Source organism: Mauremys mutica, chromosome 1 (assembly GCF_020497125.1).
Source record: "Mauremys mutica isolate MM-2020 ecotype Southern chromosome 1, ASM2049712v1, whole genome shotgun sequence".
Classification (NCBI taxonomy): Eukaryota; Metazoa; Chordata; order Testudines; family Geoemydidae; genus Mauremys; species Mauremys mutica.
Window position 1 is genome coordinate 322,875,492 of NC_059072.1, and position 23,750 is coordinate 322,899,241.

The window sequence follows — 23,750 nt, forward strand, 5'->3', positions numbered from 1 at the left end:
CAATATAAACAGCATTGCCACAAGACTTACCCTACAATATAAATATTTACAATGGCAACATACTGTAAAAGTCAATAACCAAATGTAGTGAGTCATTAACACAGCCAGAGTTGCTAAAAATTCTTACCAGATCTTTCTTTTACTCAATAGATGAGAGTGCAGTTATCACTAAACTTCACAGTAAATCTCCTAAGTGTGTAATGATCTCACCTGCTGGCCATTGAAAGACTAAAAGAAGATATCAGACTGATAAAGTGTATTTTCCTATTCACAAGCATAATAATGTAAGGATCACATTCCCACCAAGACAAATGATCAAAGTTGTCAGCGTTAGTGCACAATACACATATAAAACAGGGGGCAATTGATGTTATAGATAAAAGACCCATTAGGGAATCTAGTCTATCCCTTGGTGCAGGAATAATTCTTACAGTTATAACCCTTCTGCACCTATTACGGACAAAGAACTAAATGGTCTTGAGTCTCCACTCAGAAGCCTGGGAAAACTAAATGCACCCTCCCTGGGTTGCCTTAACTTCCATTCTTGCAAACACTTTAAGACTGCATACAAACAAAGAAACCTTTATTAGGGGAAAGGGAACACAGTCATGAAGTTGGAAAAGCACAGCAACAGAATATATATTCAAATGAAGAGTAAAATAGTCCCCCTTCCAGTGATTTTGGCAGTAGCCTATCTCATATTTTTTCCTCCCACTGAAGATACTGTCCCTCAGGTAACAGTCCTTTGGCTACCCTACTTTACCCAACCCCCAAACCCTACTCACAGTTTGGAACAATGAATAACAACATATCTCTTTGTAGGGGTATCTCCACTCACAAGGGAGCTGCTTGCCCAGTCCCACCCAGAGGTGCAAACACCTAACCCATTTAAGTAATTCAGCTTAAAGCACATGACCTGTTTAAGAGCTGTGCTGGATTAAGGCCAGAATAGTCAGCACCTTACAGAATCAAGCCCTTAACGTGGTCAGTTTCTTCCCAATAAAGTGCATGGGAGTTTGCCGATCATTCCAGTGGGATCAGAGGATTTGGCTTTATAAGCCAACAGTGAGACTTTAAAAATAGTGGGTCAAATTCACTAGTTTGCTCTAGCAGAAGCAGCAAAGAGTCCTGTGGCCCCTTATAGACTAACAGACGTATTGGAGTGTGAGCTTTCATGGGTGAATACCCACTTTGTCGGATGCATGTTTGCTCTAGTTGCTTTGTGCCACTCTGGTGCCCCCAAAACAGCCATGCACCTGGGTATAACTGGCCAAAGCAGTACAAAGCAACAGCAGTGTACAAGGGAATAAAGAGCATTAACTTCAATAAACGGAGCACCTGCAAGAAAGGAAAGTCCTATCTCTATATTCATGGACCTTGAACTATTAGTGACAGTGAAATTTACAAATGAGATTGATTCTAATGATGTGAAGATTTTATGCTCTACATCAAATGAATCATCCAGAATCTTATGGAAGTCTGTTTCAATTCCAGTGTCTTATTCATTGGATATGCCTTTTGTCTGGAAGTGTTACAATAACCTTGGCTGAAATGGACATTACAACATTATAATGCATGGACCAAATACGGGCACTGTTCTATTACAAGAGAAGCACTAACTATTGTTCTGAGTTTACACCTATTAAAAATACACAGGACCCTTCATTACATGAAGATTGTGTTTCTGACTTGTTCTTCTAGCTCTTTAGAAAATTAAATGTGAAAATGATATAATAATTTTCATCTTATCTTTGCTCAACCCAGCAGGTGGGGGTATTGAGAGCACAGAAAAGAAAGGTTCCTTGCTCTCAGTTCCAGTGCCCTACCTCAGTGGTTCTCAACCAGGGGTACATGTACCCCTGGGGGCACCCAGAGGTCTTCCGGGGGTGGGGGGTGTACATCAACTCATCAAGATATTTGCCTAGATATTTTTACAACAGGCTACATAAAAGCACTAGCAAAGTCAGAACAAACTAAAATTTCATACAGACAATGACCTATTTATACTGCTCTATATACTGTACACTGAAATATAAGTACAATATTTATATTACAGTTGATTTATTTTATCATTACATGGTAAATATGAGAAAGTAAGCAATTTTTCAGTAATACTGTGCCGTGACACTTTTGTATTTTTATGTCTGATTTTGTAAGCAAGTAGTTTTTAAGTGAGGTGAAATTTGGGGATATGCAAGGCAAATCAAATTCCTGAAAGGGGTACAGTAGTCTAGAAAGGTTGAGAGTCACTGCCCTACCCCACCCTATCCTGGAGCAGCTGGGAGAAGCCATTACAAGGAAGGTCTGGCTTTGGCCCTGTAGACCTGAACTGGGGAGAGAGCATGCTCAATTGCTCTGTGGGGCTGGCACATGAACAGTCTGGTCAGCACTAGGAGCTGTGATAGGTTGGAGCATACTCAGTAAGGATGGACTATTTAAAGATTTTTTTACTACTGAAATTGAAGAAGTCTCCACTGAGCACGTGTATACTGCAATTTTTCAAAGGCTTATATAACTTGGTCTAATTTAGATTAATTTTCATAGGTATGGCAAAAGCCACATCCTTCACACACAGGTCACTCTCCTCCTCCTCCTCCCACCCCCCAACCCCAGCAAAATTCAAGTCACTGCTCCAAAGCATGGTCGTGCTAAGCTGTTAAAAGAAAAGGTCCCCAGATTTTTTTTATATGGGCAAAACAACATAATTTCTTTTGGCCTTGTTCTCAGAAATGGCTGAACTGTTCTGGCTGATTATTATTTTTTTTTAAATCTACCTGCCGTGTACATTTTCAGCCCAAATGGTTACAGTTCAGAAACATTATAAGGAACTGCAAGTAGGGTCTTATGAGAAATGTCAGGCACTCTTAATAACAGGTGATGGAACTAGCCCTGCTTACAATATGAATTACCCAGGGTAGCTGACATAGAGAGACAGAAATTCCAAAAAATAATATTTATTTTCTCCTGGCAAAAGGCCTCCTTCAGCCCTCAGCCATTGAGTCTTAACCTTGAGGAGAAGCGGGAGGAATTGGTCCATTTTCAATCCCTCCAAATGGATCTTGCAAACAGTGCTGGTGCTAGCCCTTTGGGGCACTAAGCAGGAAAATTTGGGGCCCTCACACAGCACATACTAATAATTAATAGGGAGGCCCCTTTAGCTTCTTGGGGCCCTAAGCAATTGCTTAATCTACTTATGCCTAACACCAGCTCTGCTTGCATAAGGGTTTGTTCAGCCCCACTTGATAGAGAGGGATTAGAATGAAAGTGTGTCTTCTACCATAACTACAATGTCCCTGGTACTACACTACAATAAGAAATAAAAAAGTCACTTGATGTTTTCAGAGCAGTTTTTTAAAGGTGAAAGCCAAACTGAAGAATTTTCCTGCACTTTGGCTCTGTTCAACTTCCTTTTGTTATTCAAATTACTGCCTGGTCTTCTACCAGTAAAAGATAGACTTTTAGAGAAAGAGATGGAAAGTGCACTGTCAAAGAACCACTTTTCAAAGGGGGACCTGATCTGAGAAACACAAAGAAGCTGGGGCACAGAGAGAGCAAGGATTCAGGAGACTAGATGCAGCAAAGCTGGTTTCCATGTTACGGGGCAGTGAAACTATGAAAAATTTGTGGAGAAATTCAAGTAATACTAGTTTCAACCAAAAATATCTATGGAAGGTTCATATTTATGTGGGTCAGGATATTCTTATGTAGTTTTCGCTGATGTCTTTGTATGGTGTATTATTAATGTGCCTTCCATGTGCCTTTCTACTCTCAGCCAATACTATTGTCTATTCAATTAAAATCTATCAGAAAATAAATCTTATGGTTCAGTCAGCTATCATGCAAACACCATTTATGAAAATACTGATTTTTAAAATGACACCATGTTACATATTATGCCCCTGATTCAGGTAGTTAGCTAAGCATGTGTTTAACTTTAAACACATAGTTTAAATCCCATTGATTTAAATGGGATTTAAACACCTGTTCTGAAAATGTATGCTTTCCTGAATCCAGGGCTGTGACATTTCTTCCTTCCAACTCTCTTCTCCTCCTTGGTCTTTCAGCTTCTCTCAGTTGTGTGGACTTGCCGCAGCCTGACCACCCCTTTTACAAGACTATGATAAATCTTGTACAAAATATAGCTTGTGAGGCATCATTTGGAAATTCGTAATTTCCTGATTATTATTGTCCTGATAAAATACATTTGGCAACGTTGTATGTAAAGTTATTAGATTCTACTGCATGACATTGCTGAGACATGTTCCAAGTTTAGAAAAGCAGACACAAAACAGTTCCTTGGAAGCAAAAGGCAAACTGACACCTCAGCCAGGTATCAACAAAATCAAATGGACAATTGCCTGGTTAAGCGGCCATTCTCTAGCAGGGAGAAGGGTATGAGTGACAAATCTACTTTTTGGCAAAGAACCAGCTGGAGGTTCCCATTCTCACAGACTGGCTGTCTCCTGAACCTCAGCTGGAGGTGATTTTTAAAGAAAAATAACTTAATTAAGGGTAACAGATGCCCTAAAATACTCCTCCCTTTCTCTCTGCCCATGGTATTGACAACACCTGAAGAGCAAGGAAATTAACAGTGAACTGGGTGAGAGACCCTGGCTGAAAGGATTCTAGCCAGTAAGACTGCTGAAGCATGTGGTGAGAGAATCCTTTGCTTTGAATATATTTAGCTTGTTAATTGTGTTTTACCTTTTATTTTCTTGTAACTAGTTCTGACACATATGTCTCATAGCTTTTAAGTGATTACAAGCAATCTTTCTGTGGTCATTAAACTTGTTGTTTTTGTTTTATTGTAAACCAGAGTGCTTGGATTGAAGTGTTTGGAGAACTCCATTTGAGATAACAGGATTTGTGCGTATCATTTTCTATTAATAAAATGACAGATTATCTATGAGCTTGTCCAGAAGAAGCACATTTATGAAGGAAAGTCAGGAACTGGGAGTTTGCTGGTGTTGCTCGGCAGTGTAATTCATAGGTGGCTGGCTATAGCACTCATACAGTACAGCTGGGAGTGATTGACTTGCTGGAGGCTGTGTGTGGGCAGATTAGAGAGGTTGCTCTCACAGCAGAGCACTGTAAAAGGCACCTCATGGTACAACTAACTGTTTGTGCTAAACTAACTGTTCCATCTTGTATTTAACTGTGACACTCTTAGACCTGAAGAAGAGCTCTCTGTAGCTTGAAAGCTTGTCTTTCTCACCAACAGAAGTTGGTCCAATAAAAGCTATTACTCACCCACCTTGTTTCTCAAACACGTTAAGTCAGATAAAGCAATTCCATAGCACAGAATTGTTAAGTAAATTGACTTACCTCCTCTCTACATAGGTTACATCTACTTTTAATCAGGCCTCTTGTTAAGCCCTCTCCATGCAGTTTTTGCTTTTGCCAAGAAGTATGAATGATGTCACAGGGTCTCTGGTTACAATTCAAGATCATGGCTCTCACATATATAAAAAATAGCAAAATCCCCACATTTATATCTTTAAACTGGCTTTTTTAATGTAATTTGCATCTGGTAACAAGGAGGAGAGGCAGCAGCGTAGAAGCAGCCAGTACTCTGTGGAACCATATACCTGACCACAGTGTTTCTCAACTGGTGGGCTCATAAGAGGCAATCGGGAGAGTGAGGGTAACAAGGTATTGATATAAACAATCTAAACTAAAGAAAAGGTCATGGCCTAGATGTGCGGGGAAAAGTAGAGGAAGGAACCAAAATTTATGCCTAGGTTATGGACCTGGGTGACAGGACAGGTGGGCTTCCCCAGAGCTTGGACGCTGTGGGCCCAGACTCCGAGGCAGTCTGCTACCTCTTATTGAGAGTTCAGTTTTGGTCACATTGATCTTTACATGATGGTGAGCCATCCAGAAGGAGCTGTTGGAGAAGCAGTGAGAAATGAGAGAGATTAATTTTTCTTGCTTGCATATTTATACCTGCCTCTGGAAATTTCCACTACAGTATCCGATGAAGTGGGTATTCACCCATGAAAGCTCATGCTCCAATACGTCTGTTAGTCTATAAGGTGCTACAGGACTCCTTGCCGCTTTCATTAATTTAGTTGAGATTTACAGGCCATATTGGTGCCTTTTTTGATGGTGTGGTATCATCATATAGCATAGTCAAATAAATTCACATAGGAATATTTTCAGGCTTACTTACCAAATCATTTTAGTAGAAATAAAAAATTCCAAAGGCTATTAAGCTTTCAGCTGTGCTATAAATCTTACTTAGAGATAAACCTACTTAGCTACAACAACAGTGCATACATAAATCTACTTGGATTCCACACTATGCAAAGCAGTGAAAGCTGATTTTCCACAACTTGGAGGAAGGGCAAATTGTGTTGTAAATTTGGCTCTATTGCTACAATTCAGCAATTTCACTACTGATTATTTTTTCCCATAGATAGTATATTACACACTATAGCTGCATGTTTTTCTTCCACTGTGCAGTATAGTGGATATAATTAAATAGCATGAAACATATCTAAAAATAATTTGTAGGAGAACTGCATCTAATTGGGTTGGATTCTAAAGCCTGCCAAGTAGCTAAACTACTGTCATTGTAGCACTGAAAGAACTTTAAATGAATAAGAAACCAAATTCAAATGGCAGCATCAGGTCTATGAAATTAGCTCATGTCACTGTAAGAAAGCAAGAGCTAATTAAATATATTGTGGACTGAGCAGAAAGTCCTTCTCCAACAAAACATCACAAAAGCTAATTTTTACCATTGTTGTGGATGTTGGAATGTTTTGTTTTTTGAAATGAGACTAATCATCCCAAGTCGATTTTTTTGCATTTAGATTTAAAAAAAAAATTCTCTTTGCTTCTCTGGTGTCCCAGCAGGATTGTTTTGTAGCACTAATCCTTTCCATATTCTGTTGCATAATTAGTGTTGGTGCCCATCTGTACTAAAGTTTTTAGCTACAGGTGGTATATTCTATTCCCTCAGAATATTTCTTGGAACAAACAAGCTATGAGACAATTGCTTTCCTGTCCCTTTTGTTGTTGTGACTAACATTTTGAAATGTTTAACAAGCCCCAAAATTCTGCTTTTCCAAAAAACATTCATGCAGATGATGGAGTTTTGCAGCGTTTCCCCATTACTTTTGAGCTCAGAGCTAGCTCTGCCATAATAGCTGAACAGGTTTTTTTTTTCTAGGGCTGCAAAACCATTCCTGTGGTTGACTTCAGGGTGATAAGGTTAAATGGGCATTCAGCAACATCAGGCAGATAGGGATGGGCAGGTTGCCTAGGTCCTAAGAACTCCCTAGGGACCTGTTTGATCGGCCTATGTAAATGAGGACTTGTGCTCATAGAAGATATAGCTATACTGGTTAACGTATAGGTCCTCCTCTGATACTGAAGTAATTTTGACGAGCTGAGTAGCCTTAAATTCAATGAAAAGATTCTCTTTCAGAAGAGAAGAATGAGCAGCTACAGAATGAATGTTATCCTAATTAAGTTTTATTTCCAGCATAGCTTTGGACAGACATAGGTATTAAAGGCAGAACCCTAGTGCAAGGTTGGAGTTCAGCAGGAAATGGGAAGAACGAATCCTTGTCCTTGCCCTTGCCCTTACAGTATGGCATGGAAACACAGCCACTACTATACTCTAATGACGGCAGCAGCCCCTTCCACATCTGCAAGGGGTGCTTGGCACATTGTCCAAATAGTCAAGGGTACCCTGGTTATACCACTAAGGGCCTCTCCTCCTTCACAGCCCTCCTGACTCTCCCCTTCTGAAGGGAGCATGTGCAGGAAACTCTCTGAGATGAAGCTCACAAAGTTCTTAAGACTTCTGTCCTCCTCCTGTGGATTTCCTGTTGGTGATGACCTGGTAAGAATCCTGGTAACTGAGTCTCACTCTTTAAGAGCAAGAAGTGAAATGGGTTAAATGCTTTTTCTAATTGTGATAATATTAGTTGTGGTTTTGCTTGTAATGTCCTAACATGAATCTTCAGAACATCTAGTTATTGCATTGAGTTGTTGCTTAGACTGTGAAGAATTAGAAAGCTTGAAGTATCAGATGAACTGTCCCATTCACTAACAGTTTAGAATCAGTGTAAATGTTTTAAAAGGAGAGATACTGTAGTTGAAGGTTTGTCAAAGAACTAGGTGTAAGTAAGTAATTATTAATCCCCATATGTGCTGGGATTTGGGGCTAGTTTCACCAGAGGGATTTAGACACCTACATCCAGTAGTTAGGACACCGAAATTCACAAACTCCCCCCCCCCCCCACCACAACCACTCAGCTGCCCCCTACCCCATTTAGGCACCTTAATAGGCACTTAAATTTCTGGTCATAAAGGGCCTTATGCACCTAAATTTCTGCCAGTGGGCGTGTAGAGAGCCACTTAAATCCTGTCATCACCAAGCAGCTTGATGCCCTAATTCATACCTAAGCCCTGTCAGGATTCACAAACTGGACATTCCCCTGCCTGTCACACCTGCAGGGCCTTCTACTTAATAGCTGAGTGATTTGGATGCTCACCTAGGATGTGGGAGATTATAGGTTAAATCCTCACTATGTCTTATTCAGAGTAGGGACTTGAACACAGCTCTTCTACCTTCCAGGAAAGTACTTTAACCACTGAGCTAGAGAAGGGCATTCTGCAAAATTATGAGAGAAAATATTGTTTTTAAAAATTCATGAAAAAACCACACCATTCACCATAGCATATCTTCTAAGGCTGTCACTTTTTGAACTAAAATGTGTGTCATACAGGAAGTTTTATATTGGACTTCAATTAGATGCTGCAATTTCATGGCTATCCTCACAGGAAATCCTCAGATAATGTCAGGATGAGATTTTGTACCTTGGATTGTAGCCCGAGAAAGCCATAAAGTGAGTGATGGTGCACTTTATTTCTACTGAAGTTAGACAGCTGGGAACTGAATGTTATGTTTCTTTTGAATAAGTGTCTGGGGAGCTGTAAACATGGTAAAATAAACCACCATTGAGGTAGTATAAATTATGGAGCAGGACTGGTAACAATTTAAGTGCTTTTAATGTGTGTTTAATTAAGCAGTCCCTCAGTTAATGAGGTACGAGATCAATGGTGTATTTTAAGAATTAGTACATAATTCTTACATATTTGTTAAACCTCAGTATGTCTATTTAATACTTGTGTTATTTAATTAGATTACAGTGACTGTTATTAAATCTACCAGTGTGTATTTCACCAACTAGTTATTCTTGTAAACACGTACCAATCAACTAGTATTTAAATAACATGATAGCTTGAGGTGAGATGGTTGCGTCTTCTAGAAGTAAGGAAGATACCTTTCTTGTATGGCCCATTTAGAACTGGGCAAATACTGTGCAAATATTGTTTTTATGTATGAATTTGAATTCTTAAACACATTTGTTATGACAGTGTCCATGCCCATTATGTGTTCACTTTATTTCAGTTGGGGACAAAACCATACACTGTGACCTATGTGCTCATTCAGAATCAAAGCATTTTGGTTCTCAGATAATCACAGTGAACTGCTCAGAAACAAGCTACAGGCCAAGGAGTATCCAGAGATATGTTAGAAAAATGAAAGTTGCACTCACATTTATTCTATTTATGGACAATTTGTGGATGGAATTGGTCAAATGAGAGATTTGTTATGCGTTATTTGCTTAGTGCTACCTCTAACATTAAGGAAAATATCACAGCTCAATGCCCTGTTGACAGCTCTCATTCATAATGCAAGGTCAGATGAGAGACCTATCTAAGAAAAATGGAGTTTCTTCAGGAAATGGTGTTGAAACTGAGTCTCTTCTCTCCGAGTCAGTATTCAATCCAAGACCTTAAACTAGTACTAGGGGACACAGTCAGAAATGCAGTATTTCAGATTAGATGAGGCCCTGTCCACTGGTGGCATTTTCAGCAAGCACAAGAGGTTCTGTTAACCTTAGAGTCCTTGTCACATTTAAAATGAGTAATTACATTCTAACCTGAAATTTTTCTGACAGTTCCAACTGGATGTTATTTTTCACTCTTTTTATTCTAAAATATTGTTTAGTGTTGCTGTGGCTGCTAAATGGCCATCTCCAAGGGTAGCTGCATTTTTGCGATAGATAAAATGATCCCATATAATGTGTAGTTTTAGTAAATCTGTTTGAAGGATGCTATATACTTGGGTAAGAGATGCTTTGTAAGTGTCAGAAGCAGAAGAGAAACAGAAGAAAAAGCACAATTCTTTGTGAGTATTTGATACAGAAAATACAATAATTCAGACTATGCAATACATTAGCAGGAGAGATGGCAAACTAACTATGAGTGATATATCCTGCCACTGAAAGATTCTGCCAGCAAATGCTGTAGTTACCAAATGGGTAAAACTAGTTTGAAAGAATTCAGATTATGGAATATGTTGACTTCCTGTTAGGAGGATAAAAATGTTGCCATCAAAAATAATTCAAAATCACAATAAAAGCATTTTCAAATGTTTTATGTGGTTCATGTTTCATAGGCTTCACACACACAGACACAAGAGCCAGGCAGAGCCAATTTTAATACAGCTAATGACAAATTGTGCTATTTCTGAAGAGTTCTATGGCTACACTTATCTGACAATGGCAGAGAAACAGATCTCCCTTTATGATAGACCTTATCGATATTCTGACCATGGTGTCCACCAGGTCAATTAATATTTCAGATCTCACCCAAACAGATGCTTACAGCCAATCCTTATTGGGACAGTCCCTGGTGTTATCTGGACTAGTGATCTGCTAGGTCACTCCAATCCTCAACTCTGGGAGCCAGCCTTACCCTGCTGTGCTGTGAGGACCCCCACTCCTAGGATGTTCCCGGACAGCCTCTAGCATATAAGCCTCTCTCAGCTATGTGAGTGAACACTTTTGGCCAGCCACTGCTTGGATTGTGCAACCGAATTACTTTAGCAATACCTCCGGTCCCAGACACAACCCTAGGAACCTCTGTCTTGCAGTGTCCAGTTATGTCCACTGGACACTGAAAGCTTATATGAGTTCATCAATTTGACAAAGAAATTTATATTTACCAGGCTTGTTATCCCAAGGGGAGTCTCTGACATACTTCAAGCCAAACACACTGCTTCAGGTAGAATAAACAAACAGATTTATTAACTACAAAAGATAGATTTAAAGTGATTATAAGTCAAAGCAGAACAAATCAGATTTGGTCAAATGAAATAAAAGCAAAATGCATTCTAACTTGATCTTAACTCTTTCAGTGCCCTTACAAACTTAGATGCTTCTCACTATGGGCTGTCTGGTTGCTATTCAGGTAGGCTCCCCCTTTGCTCAGTGCTTCAGTCGCTGCTGGTGGTGTCTGTAGATAGAGATGGAAGAGAGGAAGAGCATGGCAAACATCTCTCCCTTATCATGTTCTTTCTTCCCTTTTGGCTTTGTCCTCCTCCCCTTCAGAGTCAGGTGAGCATTACCTCATCATAGTCCCAAACTGACTGAGGGAAAGAGGGTGACTCACTTGAGAGTCCAACAGATCCTTTGTTGCTGCCTAGGCCAGTGTCCTTTGTTCCTGTGAGGCTGGGCTGGGTTTGTCCCGTACATGCCCTGATGAGGTGTGAACTGCCCCTCTGCTCCTGCAGAGTTTTGCCTGGGCTTGTTTTAAACCATGAGGACACATTTTCAGCCTCATAACTATATACATGAAATTACAACCTATAACATTACTATAACAACAATGCTCAGTGCATCATGAGCCTTCTGAAGACACCTGACATGACAAACTTTGTATTGGATACCACACAATCATATTATAAGGATGAACATGGGAGTGCAGGGGGGTTCCCCCAAGGTACAGAGTGTCACACTTATTAACTAAATCTAAGATTTATTAATAAAAGAAAAATGTTATATATAATTAAGAGATCAATATATATATACAAATGTGTGTAAAGTCCATAGGTCAGTTTCATAGCAGAGATGGTAAAGCTGCTGATTTGTAAAAGTCTTTCTGGAATGAATTTAAAACACTATAATCCAATAGGCAGTTCAGATGTAGATTTTGCTCAGATTCTTCCATGAGAATTCCAGGGTAAATCCAGAGTTAATCCGGAGACCTCAGTCTTGTGGCTTAGACCTTCCCTGTTAAAGTTTAAGCAGACCTGAGATAAAAATGATCAGGCCCAGGGTTTTCTTAATAGCTGAAGCAAGCTGGGTGCTGACATGTAATTTCACTAGGAGGGTTTTGATGAAAATGAGCCAACAGTTTGATGTCTATTCAATGGGTCCTTTCTCACACAATACATTTAAGCAATAGTAATTCAAATTACTAAAACAGTTCACTATATCAGATAATTAAGCTGAAGACAATGTAAATAATATTAGTTCCTACAGTATCTTACCTCTTGGAGTCAATAGAATACAATAATGAATCATTAAAAGACAGCTACAGGATTTTAGCATCCACAAGCTAATTAGATCACATTGTTAAACTTCTAATAAGATATAGGTAAACAGACAAAATATACTTAGCATCTACTCTTGATTGTCTAACAATACAGGCAAATGTGTCAAAGATTTGAGTCTACTTAACATGGCTTTGGTGGCCGTTCCTTGTAGATATTTCTGTTTACCATTTCAATGCCTCCTGTTAAGCTGTTATGGGTCCCACACCAGTTGACCAGTCTGTCAGTGTCACAGATATATTGGACAGATGAAGCTATCTTTCTTTGGAGGTTCCTGCTTGATGGTTTTAACTGTGAACTTTTGAACTAATCACTTGTGGTGATGGTTTTGTTTTATCATTTCAGACAGGTGAATCCTCTTAAGGTACAGTCAAAATACTCAGTGGTAAAATAAATGCTCTTTCATGGTGCAAAACAAAACTAAAACATGATATGGACGATGTGAGAGCAGAGGATTAGAAGCTATTTATTGAATTTTATCTAATTTTCTCCTTCTCGGAAATATCTCTGCCTGCCTTTTTTCATCTTTGGCACAGGGCTACACCTCCTAGTGGAAACAGGAAGCACCTGGAGCATGTTTTCTCACTATTTTGACCTGCAGAGTCTGACTCTGGGCTACAGGCCTGATCCAAAGCCCACTGAAACCAATGGCATAATCTTTCTATTGAGTTCAGTGAGTTTTGGATCAAGCCCTACAATTCTTATAGCCAATGAAAATGTTCAGTTCTAAAGGTAAGAAGCTACCGGGTAATGAGCATCCTAAATTTCTACTGAACTGAATGGGAATGAGGCTCTTTACGTCCTGCAGGATCTGATTCAAAGGTAGTCAGCAGGTGGAAAGTGGCACCATGCAATTAATGATTCTTTGCTCTTTTTTATGACATAGTAGTCACAGCTCCAAAGCATGGAGTTTCAAATATTTTATTGTTATAGTCAGGAGGATTTTAGTCTTGATAAAGAGGAGGTGACTTCTTACAAGAGCATGGAAATATTGATCTTTTATTTACTGTCTTTTTATCACACCCAGGGGATTTGCAGTTTTCTGCTGTTCAAACAGTGGCACTAAAAATAAGATAGTGTTCTGTTAGGTTGCTGAGAAGGTTAACCAAGCAGGGAAAGGAAGTTGTAATTGTAATGGTGGGAAATAAACATGAGACCACATGAGTTTTCCCATGTTGAATGAGAAAATAAACATGAAGCCAACCACACAAATCTTTTTTCCTCACAAGAAGGCAAAATGTGTTTCTAACTAACCACTTTGCCTTTCTAATTAACGGTATTTGGTAATGGCTTTATGTACCAAAATGAGATTGTATTTGTTTTGCTCGTTTGTGAACAAATTAAAACCCCTTCAAAACAGACATATCCAATAAAATAAGTGGCTCCTCTGATTTGTTAATGAAGTGAGAAAAACAACATGTAGACTCCTGATCCTGTCACAGTCAGTAACATCTGAAACAGGACAGCAGCTTCGCTAAGGAAACGGCAGTTTTTGTATTCATATAGCTGTATGGGTCAATGCTTTCTTACACTTTATATCACAGTTGTGGAGGCTGGGTTTTGTCAATTATTTTGCCAGGTTTATAAATATTCTATTTTCATTTTGAGTGCTCATGTATGGAGGACAATTTTGTAATAGCACCTTTTCTCTCTTTTTAAAGTAGAACAACTCAACTGTACATTTTCAGCAAAGATGTCTTTATAAGGTACTTGCTAGTTGTCATAGCATCAAATATGATCTTCTCAAGCAGAATATCCCTCCTGGGGTACAGGCTGCAATGGTCATAAATAACATAATTAGGTTAGAATAAATGATACAGAAATCAGTGCATAAAAGTGAAAATGTTTTACATTTTGATGTATGTTTTCTCCACCTGCAATGCCAAAATAGATAAAGCAGAAAAGAGTCCTGTAGCACGTTATAGACTAACAGACGTATTGGCGCATGAGCTTTCATGGGTAAATACCCACTTCGTCGGATACTCCAAAATGTCTGTTAGTCTATAAGGTGCCACAGGACTCTTTGCTGCTTTTACAGATCCAGACTAACACGGCTACCCCTCTGATACTAAAATAGCTAAAATGTCTCTAATCAATTTTTAAAGGTCTTTTAGTACTTTGTCCCCCATCTTCTTTTCAATGGAAAAACAAAAGCTCAACACATGTTTTCAGGAATATGAACTATATTTTAATATATTGACATCATAGAGAAACCTCTTGAAATGTTTGTATATAATTCCTTTGTAGGGTATTGATCCACATTCAGTGACTCAGAAAAATACTAATTGCAGCATCTCATTAAATAAAAAACATGAGTTAAGCTTCCCTGAGGAAAAATCCTTCACGATAACATGGAAGGTGCTTGCTCAATGTTAAGATCTTAAAAACTTGAAACATTAGGAAAATGAAGAACTTTACTCTTAAAAAGAGACCATTCACCGGAGTATATCAAAGTGTTTTAACAATACGAAGTAAGACTCTCAACATATCAATGCACGAGAAATGTAGATATGACACCTTTTTACAGAGGTGCTGAAGAGTTAAGAATAAGGCACCTGTAAATTCTTCTGAATTACTCATTAGCCGCACCCATACTATGTGGTCGCCACAACTTCTGCACATAGTGGTAGACTCTCTACCAGAGCACTGAATAGACAGAAATGTAGGGAGGGCTTGTGGACAGGAAGTGTGGTTACTCGCTCAGTGGTCTAGTGATGCAACAGAGGTACAGTAGCAGCAGCTAAGATTACAGCCTGAGGGCTTGAATAGTGGCCATAGAGGAGCTAGGCTACAGCCTGCCTAAAGTTATATGGGGTTCAATTTCATTCTCCCCACCTATGTGATTACTTGGTCTCTGTGTATTTGTGGATAAGTTTACCCTAAATTGTCCAACATCAAAAGAGCAAATCAGAAGAAAAAAGAATAGAAGCTGGGAATCTTGACTCCCCATCTATTGCTTTGAATATCTGGTGGATAGTGCTAGTAGAAATATTTTTGCCCCAGTTTTAACATATGAGGGACTATATAATCCTAACAGTTTCTTCACTTTTGATTCAGGGTGCCAATAAACTTACACTACAATGGTACAAATTTCAGTAATGACCAAAACATATTAGAAGGACCAATAACATTTAATAAAAATGCAAAAAATATGAGTGATTTGTTAAACTCTAGGGTTCACTGATTAACCTTGTATAGAGAATGCCCACTGTTGTCATACTTGTTATCATGTTTGAAGTAAACATTAACAGAAATAAGCTATGGTTACATGCTAATGGAATAGTCCTAGTGCAGTCATAGACCTAGTCATAGGTCTCACCCCCACTTGGAGCTGTTGGGCTCCAATGTGGGGACCTGACTTGGTTTCCCTCTAAACTAAAATCCTAGTTTAGATCTAGTAAGCTGCCACCACTCAATCAGATATGTGGATTGAGACACAGTCCTTCCCCAAAATCCTAGGGGATTCCAAGAGCCCCAAATCCATGGAGTTCTTACACCCAGGAGAAATAAACCGTTCCCCCTGCTTCCTCCCCCCTCCCTTTTCCTAGGAGAGATACCAGGATCTAACTACAGAGGGATACCTCCCCCTTCTCTTTCCCTGAGAATCCACCCAAGGAAAGACCAAACAAGTCCTTAACAAAAAAGAATTTATTAAGAATAAAAAGAAAGTAACTTGTCTCTGTAATCCAAGATAGAACAATACAGGGTCTAAATTTATCAATCTCTGGAGAGAATTCCCCCTCCCCCCTTTCTCAGTAAAAGCAAAATCAGCAAACAGGAATAAAGAATTTCCTTTAGCAAACACACAATTGCAAATGTAGAAATCAACTCATAAGACTAATTCGCCTTTCTAATTAATACTCACTATTAAATAGTAGAAACTACTCCAGGAGAACTTGGAGACATGACTGTCCTCTCTTAGATCCAAAAAGAGAGTACCTCTCAGAGAGCTTCGTTGAACTGTCCCAAGAGGATTTTTGTTCGATACCTATATGCATTGACCTTCTTTTTATATAGTTTTTATTCCTGTTTTGTTAAGAAATAAATGTTTACATGTTTATAGCACTTACCGACTGATCCTTCCCCTGATTCGGAGTCCGGGTTAACGGCCGGGGAGGGTTGGTAGGGGATCTCTGTGAGGGTGATGAAGAGATCCTGGCTGTCGGGGAAAGCAGTATTGTAACCGCTGTCGCCTGCCTCGTCCTCCACAAACCCTTCCTCATCTTCCCCATCGGCGAACATCGCCGAGAAACTGCCCCTCGACACTATCCCATCCTCAGAGTCCACGGTCACTGGTGGGGCAGTGGTGGCAGACCCACCGAGAATGGCATGCAGTGCCTCGTAGAAGCGGCATGTCTGGGGCTGGGCTCTGGAGCGTCCGTTTGCCGCTTTGATTTTTTGGTAGCCTTGTCTCAGGTCCTTGATTTTCACGCAGCACTGTGTTGCATCCCGGCTGTATCCTCTGAGTGCCATGGCTTTGGAGACCTTCTCGTAGGTCTTTGCATTCCGTTTTTTGGAGTGCAGCTCCGAAAGCACAGACTCATCGCCCCACACAGCGATCAGATCCAAGACTTCCCAGTCAGTCCATGCTGGGGCCCTCTTTCTACTCTGAGATTGCACGGACTCCTCTGCTGGAGAGCTCTGCATCGCTGCCAGTGCTGCTGAGCTCGCCACGACGTCCACACAGGAAATGAGATTCAAAGTGCCCAGACAGGAAAAGGAATTCAAATTTTCCCAGGGCTTTTCCTGTATGGCTGATCAGAACATCTGAGCTTGGACTGCTGTCAAGAGCGTCAACACAGTGGTGCACTGTGGGATAGCTCCCGGAGCTAGTAAGTTCGATTTGCATCCACACCTAGCCTAATTCGACATAGCCATGTCGAATTTAGCGCTACTCCCCTCGTCGGGGTGGAGTACCGAATTCGAACTAAAGAGCCCTCTAGGTCGAATTAAATGGCTTCCTGGTGTGGACAGGTGCACGGTTAATTCGAATTAACGCTGCTAAATTCGAATTAAAGTCCTAGTGTGGACCAGGCCTAAGATTTTCAAAGGGTCTTAAGCTCTTTTAGCCTGAATATTTATGCTATATGTAAGGTGAACTTCAAATCAAATTAGGTTTTTGTAATTTCCATTATAGTAAATAATTACTAACCAGTTACTACATGCTCCAAGCAGAAATAGGCAGTTATGGGCTCAATCCTACAAGGATTGAGCACTCCTGTAAGGTACAGAGTACCCTTATCTTCCACCCAGCTCAATGGCTGTCAAGGGTTCTCAGCAGCACCTTGCAGGATCAAGATCTATAAATAAGGTGACCATATTTTCAAAGTTAAAGCACAGGGACACTTTAGTAGCAATATTTTTTTGGGACACAAAATACTCAAGTGCTCTGCATTCTGGCTACTCTGCTTGGGATGAAAAAGCTCCACCTGGATCAGTTCAAAGAGAAGCTGAGCTTTCCCTGTTCCTTCATTCTTTCATTGCCTTTTGTGCAGTGCCTAGTGCAATGAGGCCCTAATCTTGATGCATCAAATAATAAATAGCATGCTTAACGTTAAGCATATGAGTGGCCCTACAGAAGCCAATGGGACTATTCATGTGCATAGAGTTAAGCATGAACATAAATGTTTGTGGGATAACCTTAAGGTGAGAAATACTTGGCAGGGTTAAATAAAATGAAAATAGGGTGGTTAAGCAGAGTGTCAATTGAGGTTAAAAATAAACTTCCATGGTGAAATAAAAATCAGAATTTAAACTATCAATCACAGGTGCTAGAACTAGGAGTGTCGGGGGTGGAGGAGGGGGTTGTTGACTTGAAGTTGTTTCCATCATATACAGGGTTTACAGTTTGGTTCAATGGATCTCAGCACTCCCACTGTACAAACTGTTCCAGCACCCCTGCTGTCAATAAAGGTAGAAATAGTTTTACTAAATCATTTAGCTGTATCACCATAAGTATCTTTCTGTAGTTCTTGTAGAACTGCATACAGTATAAAAACCAAGATCAAAACTATCAGCTCTAAAGAACTTTACTGCACTGTACAACCATTAGATTGATCCTTTCCCCTCTCTTAAACCATTCCTGTTTAGACAGTGTTCTTGGAAATGAAGTCTGTGTAGAGTTGATAACATGGCTTTTAGTTTCCTTTCACATTCAGTTACTGATTAGTGAGAGGATATTCAGTTCAATGGTAGGTTTTCAGTTTTGTTACTTGTAACTGAGCCATTACATTCAAAAGGTAAAATCAAAGGGGACTCTGAAGCATACAGCACATGTGGCAAGGACATTCTGTCTATGGCTCACTTTGCTGTACTCTGTGGTCTGACAATGAGTGTGGTCTGACAAGAATCATCATCCATTTGGGGGAACTGCTTTTTTGCAATTTTGAGAAGATAAGTGTCCATTACAGCCAGAATCTTGATCCTGTGTATTTTGTCATCTTCCCAGGATAAAATCCCTTGATAAGCTTTTATCAGCAGAAGTGTCAGTTGAAAGTCTGGTCCAATATACTGCAGACTGTGACAGATGACGTCATGAAGTGTGGCACAGCCTCTAACGCGGCACATGCATGCACAAACCTTACCATGAGTGTCAGAGGTGAGTATGAACACTGTGTTGAGAAATATGAAGCAGATCTGCTTGTGGAATAGGGCACTGAGGCTGAGAGGAGGGACAGTGAAGGAGAGAGCGCCAGGGGAATGATGTGAATTGAGTCTGATTGTGGAACTCTCACTTGGAAGTCTGAGACAATTTTAATGAGTAAGTGATCACCAAAGCAAAGACAAGTTACACCATAGGGTGCTAAGAGTGAAATCCACCCCTGGAGAGAACCAGTCTTCCACCCATGTTGCACTTACACTCTGTTTTGAGGGCTCAGGTGGAACTCCAGTGGTGCTGGTGTGATCCACTGGTCAGCATGTATTACATGTACCCTTCTGTGGCCAATCCTTGGAGAATGGGAGCCTGTTGTAATCTCTATTTGTATGGTGGCTGTCATCTTGGCCAACACAAAGGATTGAACTGGACACCTGCAGAGCTAAAAGCATGAGTCTAGTGTGTAGTTTGAGCTAAAGAGCCAGGCTCTAACTCTTTACCTGGTGTCCCATGGACCCATATCTTCTGTGGATCATGCATGTGGTCCAGTGGGTTATGTTGACTCTCTCTAGAGGAACTGATTTCACGTTTAGTGAATGAAGAGCTGAGATGCACAAGCCAGAAGACAAGAGGGGAAGGTAAATGAAGCAGCAGATTGTTACATTAATTGACTCAAAATCTCCTTTCATTTGTAACAGTGTAACCCCATCAAAGCCTGTGGTATTGCCCCAGTGTGAGTGAGAGAATTTGATCCAACATTTACTATAGTATTTTGGGGTTTTATGCATTGCAACGAGCAACTAAAGAGGTGATTTTTCTAAAGAAAAATAACTTAAACACATTATCTTGATCAGGAGTTTTCAGCGGTTTCTAGTAAAATGTTTTCTGAATGTTTTGCTTTTGTTACACTGTAAACTGCATATTAGGGATCACTTTTCCCACCACAGAAATGCAGCCACCTCAGAGATGAAACATTGCAATGTGATTAAAAGGACAAAGCAAGTGAGGTAATATATTGAATTGGACCAGCTTCAGATGTTGGTCCAATAAAATATTACCTCACCCACCTTGTATCTCCATATAACCTGGTGGCATTTTATATGAAAAAGGAAGTTGAACCCATACTCCTGCCATTACTGACACTTATTTTTTTTCTGCAGCTCTTTAGAAAACCAGCCTCAGTAGATAGAGTATTGATTTCCCGCTTCTCTTTCAACAAGGAGCCTGATATAACTGGCACATTTAGAGTCTGATTCCAAGAGGTGCTGAGCAACCACAGCTTCTACTGAAAACAAAAGTGCTGTTAATCAAAATATGAGCCACAGTGCTGACAGCTATGGTCACATCCTTTTAATGAAGCATGTGAGAGAAATGCTATGGATATGAATTTCTTTGGAGACACCAGTATATCGGTGTTTCATCATGCTGCCCCAGAGCTTTAAAATTCCTTATGATCTTCATTTCCTGCATTGCAAGGGCAATTCCATTGAATAACAATGATTACTTGTACAAAAGACACTCTTCCTGCAGACAGGTGAGATCTAAGGCTACAGTACCATAGCCTCTGGGTCTCCATTGAGTAACAGGTTCATGGGCAACATAGGGATATGGCTAGAGGAGGAAGGACCAAGAAGCCATAATTTTAGTAAGTCTGAACTTTCTGAGTTTTGAAATATCAAGTACATTAAACATTTTAATGTCATGTTAAATTCAGAAGGATGTAGGGAGTGTAAAAGTCCATAAGTGGCCAAATAATACTTAGGCACCATAATAAGGTGTCTTAAATAAAATAACCAGAAATTGGTGTAATTAACTTTCCATTGTACACCTAATTTTCCCCACCCCCCTCCTTTCCTGGCCCTCAACCATATTACTTCACTGAAGCCCAAATTGTGAGCCTAAAATTTTTCATGCGCTGAGGATAGAATTTTTTGGGAAAGCTAGTGGGAGCAGGTATTTGTTCCAAGCTCTCCCTTCCCTGGTGATAACAGGTTGGTTCTGTGTGTGTTTTGTTCAGCAGAAATGGAGTAAGTGGGAAACCAAAGAAACCTGGACAACCTTGGAACAACTGAAGATCTGCGATATGCTAAACAGACTGCTCTATTTGAATGAATTAATATCAGCTTATGTCTTTAGGTAGTGCACCATGTATATGATGTAACTCCCATTGACTTTCGTTGAGAATTATGGTGACATATAGGGAGGAAAGATGATTTCCTGTGGTGTGTAAATACTGCAAGTGTTCTGTGGTCCCTAGAGGGAAAATCACTGAGGGATAAGGTCAAATGTAGAGTGTAATTCACTAAAACGATCATATTGAAAGCTATGTTTATATCAAGTTAGAAATCCCTTCTGGAATAACAGACTGCCAAGGTAAAATCTGAGTTTGTCTAATGAAGAATCGGAGCAGAGACCTGAAGCTTAACCTCCTACATTGGAGGCAAGTGCTCTAACTGCTGAGTCAATGTCATTGTGGGGTCTGGTGTTTACAATCTCTCTGGAGTTGTTCCATTTTGTATAGCTACAATGGCATGGTAATAATAGGTAGGATGGATTCTGAAAATGAAACTAAATCAATTGGAAGAGAGATTAAGTCACATATAAAATTACTTTGTTTTGGATGTCATCAGAGTAAGATTCCAGGACGTTTATAACGAGTTCAATAAGGATTCATTCAGCAATTTCTGTTCTGTACCATGACCTTCCAAAGTTCTACTCACCCTATCATCCAAGTGAAAGAATTTATTTTGGCAGGTGAATAAAATATTGTTATTGTCATTATCATAGTAAGGATGAGCAAGCTGGTTTTACATCTAGGGGTGGTAAATTTTCCTGGCAGCTTTGTAAGGTTACCCTGCCATTTTGGAATATGTTTCCTTGGCCAGATTTTGATTAAACTGTTTCTAAGTGCATAAAAAATCACCCCAGCAAATGGGAAAAAATACACATTCTAATTTAAGTCAAATCATCACAAAATCTGATAATTAAATGAACATATCATGGGTGGATTAGCTTTGGCTGTAATGTTAGCATTTAGATGTATCATTATAAGCACAATCATCAGAAATTTATTCACTTCAAAGGAGTTAATATAACCTACTGAGCTCCATTCACTATAGTTTATTTATATTGCTTTCTGGAGTTGAAGGGCACTTTTCGTCTTCTCCTTATTTGTGGTTTAAATTAAAAGGTCAGACAGTCCAAGTTTAAAAAAAATCTGTAGTCCTGGCTATTGGTCATCCTACTCTGAACTTGTATTTTGGAATGATTCGTTCCCTAGAGAGATAATGATGATTTTTCAGCTACAGACACTATTCATTCATTTTCTCGGAAGACTCCTTAATTTAATTTCAGCTTATCGAGTACATATCTAAGATCCCTTTTCAAAGAGGCATGCATCAATGAAATTCTGCTGCTGGCTTTTCACCTACTAATTGCAAGCTGGGAACTAGTTCTCCTTTTTCAAACAAAGCCACAATTTTTAAATTTTCTCTGAGTTTACCAGTGGTTATAGAACCATATAGTGCATACATTGTGATCATGATAATGTGAAGCTTTCAGCTTAGCTTGAAATAGCATCTGTCCACTATAATGGCTTTGAAATCTTGATTCTAGACCTGTTTTTAATTACTATATAATGTACTTGGCAAAGGCCTGGTCTACGCTACACGTTTAGGTTGAATTTAGCAGTGCTAAATCGAATTAACCCTGCACCCATCCACACAACGAAGCCATTGGCGCTGAGCTGTTTGTGTTTGGCAAGCAGGGATCTTCCCTGATACCAGCCTCACGGTGGGGGGAGGGGTAAAGTAATCATCCCAGAGAATTGGATGGCGGGGGAGCGTTAGTTTGGTTTCTGCTGCTGCACGGTAACATAAAAACCGCAGCACTCAATGGGCTTTGCTTGTTATGGGAAAGGAGTGTGCTGCTTTTATGAAGGTTGCAGAAGCCGAAAGACAATGGCTTACCATGGCCGCATGCAAGCTGAATTCTGTTGCCCTGCCCTGCGTCTGTGATCTCTAACACCAAAGCCACAGGCACTCAATATTAAGATGCAAAATGCGACCTTGGACCGAAATCACATGTGCTATGTAATGTGAATATTGCTGTTCACCATGAAAGAGTACACACATTGTTCTGTAAAATGTATCTTTTAAAATACTACTTTCTCTTTTTTCCCTCCTGTAGCTGCAATTTTTTCAAGCCTGCCTTCTCCGTCCCGAAGGCTATCTCAGATAAGGCAGTGAAAAAAACGCACATGAGATTAAATGTTCTCTGAAATCATGCAGTCGACCCGCAGTGAAACAGCTCATTTGAATGAGTGAAAGGACACAGTATCACAGTACAGGAAAGCGGCCAATGAACGTGAGGACAGGAGGGATGAACATGAGGACAGGAGGGACGCTCGAGATGAGAGGTGGCAGCAGGAAGATCAGAGGAGGCAGGATGCAACGCTGCAGCTGCTGCGGGATCAAACGGACATGCTCCAGCGTCTGGTGGAGCTTCAGGAATGGCAGCAGGATCACAGAGTGCCGCTGCAGCCCCTGTACAACTGCCCTCCCACCCATGTTCCATAGCCTCCTCACCCAGACGCTCAAGAACGTTGAAGGGAGGCTCCGTGCATCCTGCCACTCTACCTTAGTGGACAGCCCAAGTAAAAGGCTGTCATTCAACAAGTTTTGAAGTGGACTTTTCTTTCCTTCCCTCCTCCCACACCCCACCCGGGCTACCTTG

The 23,750-nt window shown here is 40.1% G+C and overlaps 1 long non-coding RNA gene across 3 annotated transcripts; it reads left to right on the top strand.

The window, feature by feature from the left end:
* Positions 1-4,557: 4,557 nt before the first annotated feature.
* LOC123362038 lies at positions 4,558-23,451 on the top strand. Of its 3 annotated transcripts, none has more exons than XR_006576324.1 (4): positions 4,558-4,653; positions 18,870-19,019; positions 21,034-21,770; positions 23,205-23,451. It is a non-coding gene; the product is annotated as an uncharacterized LOC123362038 (long non-coding RNA). The 3 variants fall into 3 exon arrangements; XR_006576323.1 differs by having other exon boundaries at positions 21,037-21,770; XR_006576325.1 differs by having other exon boundaries at positions 21,037-21,152.
* Positions 23,452-23,750: the final 299 nt, after the last annotated feature.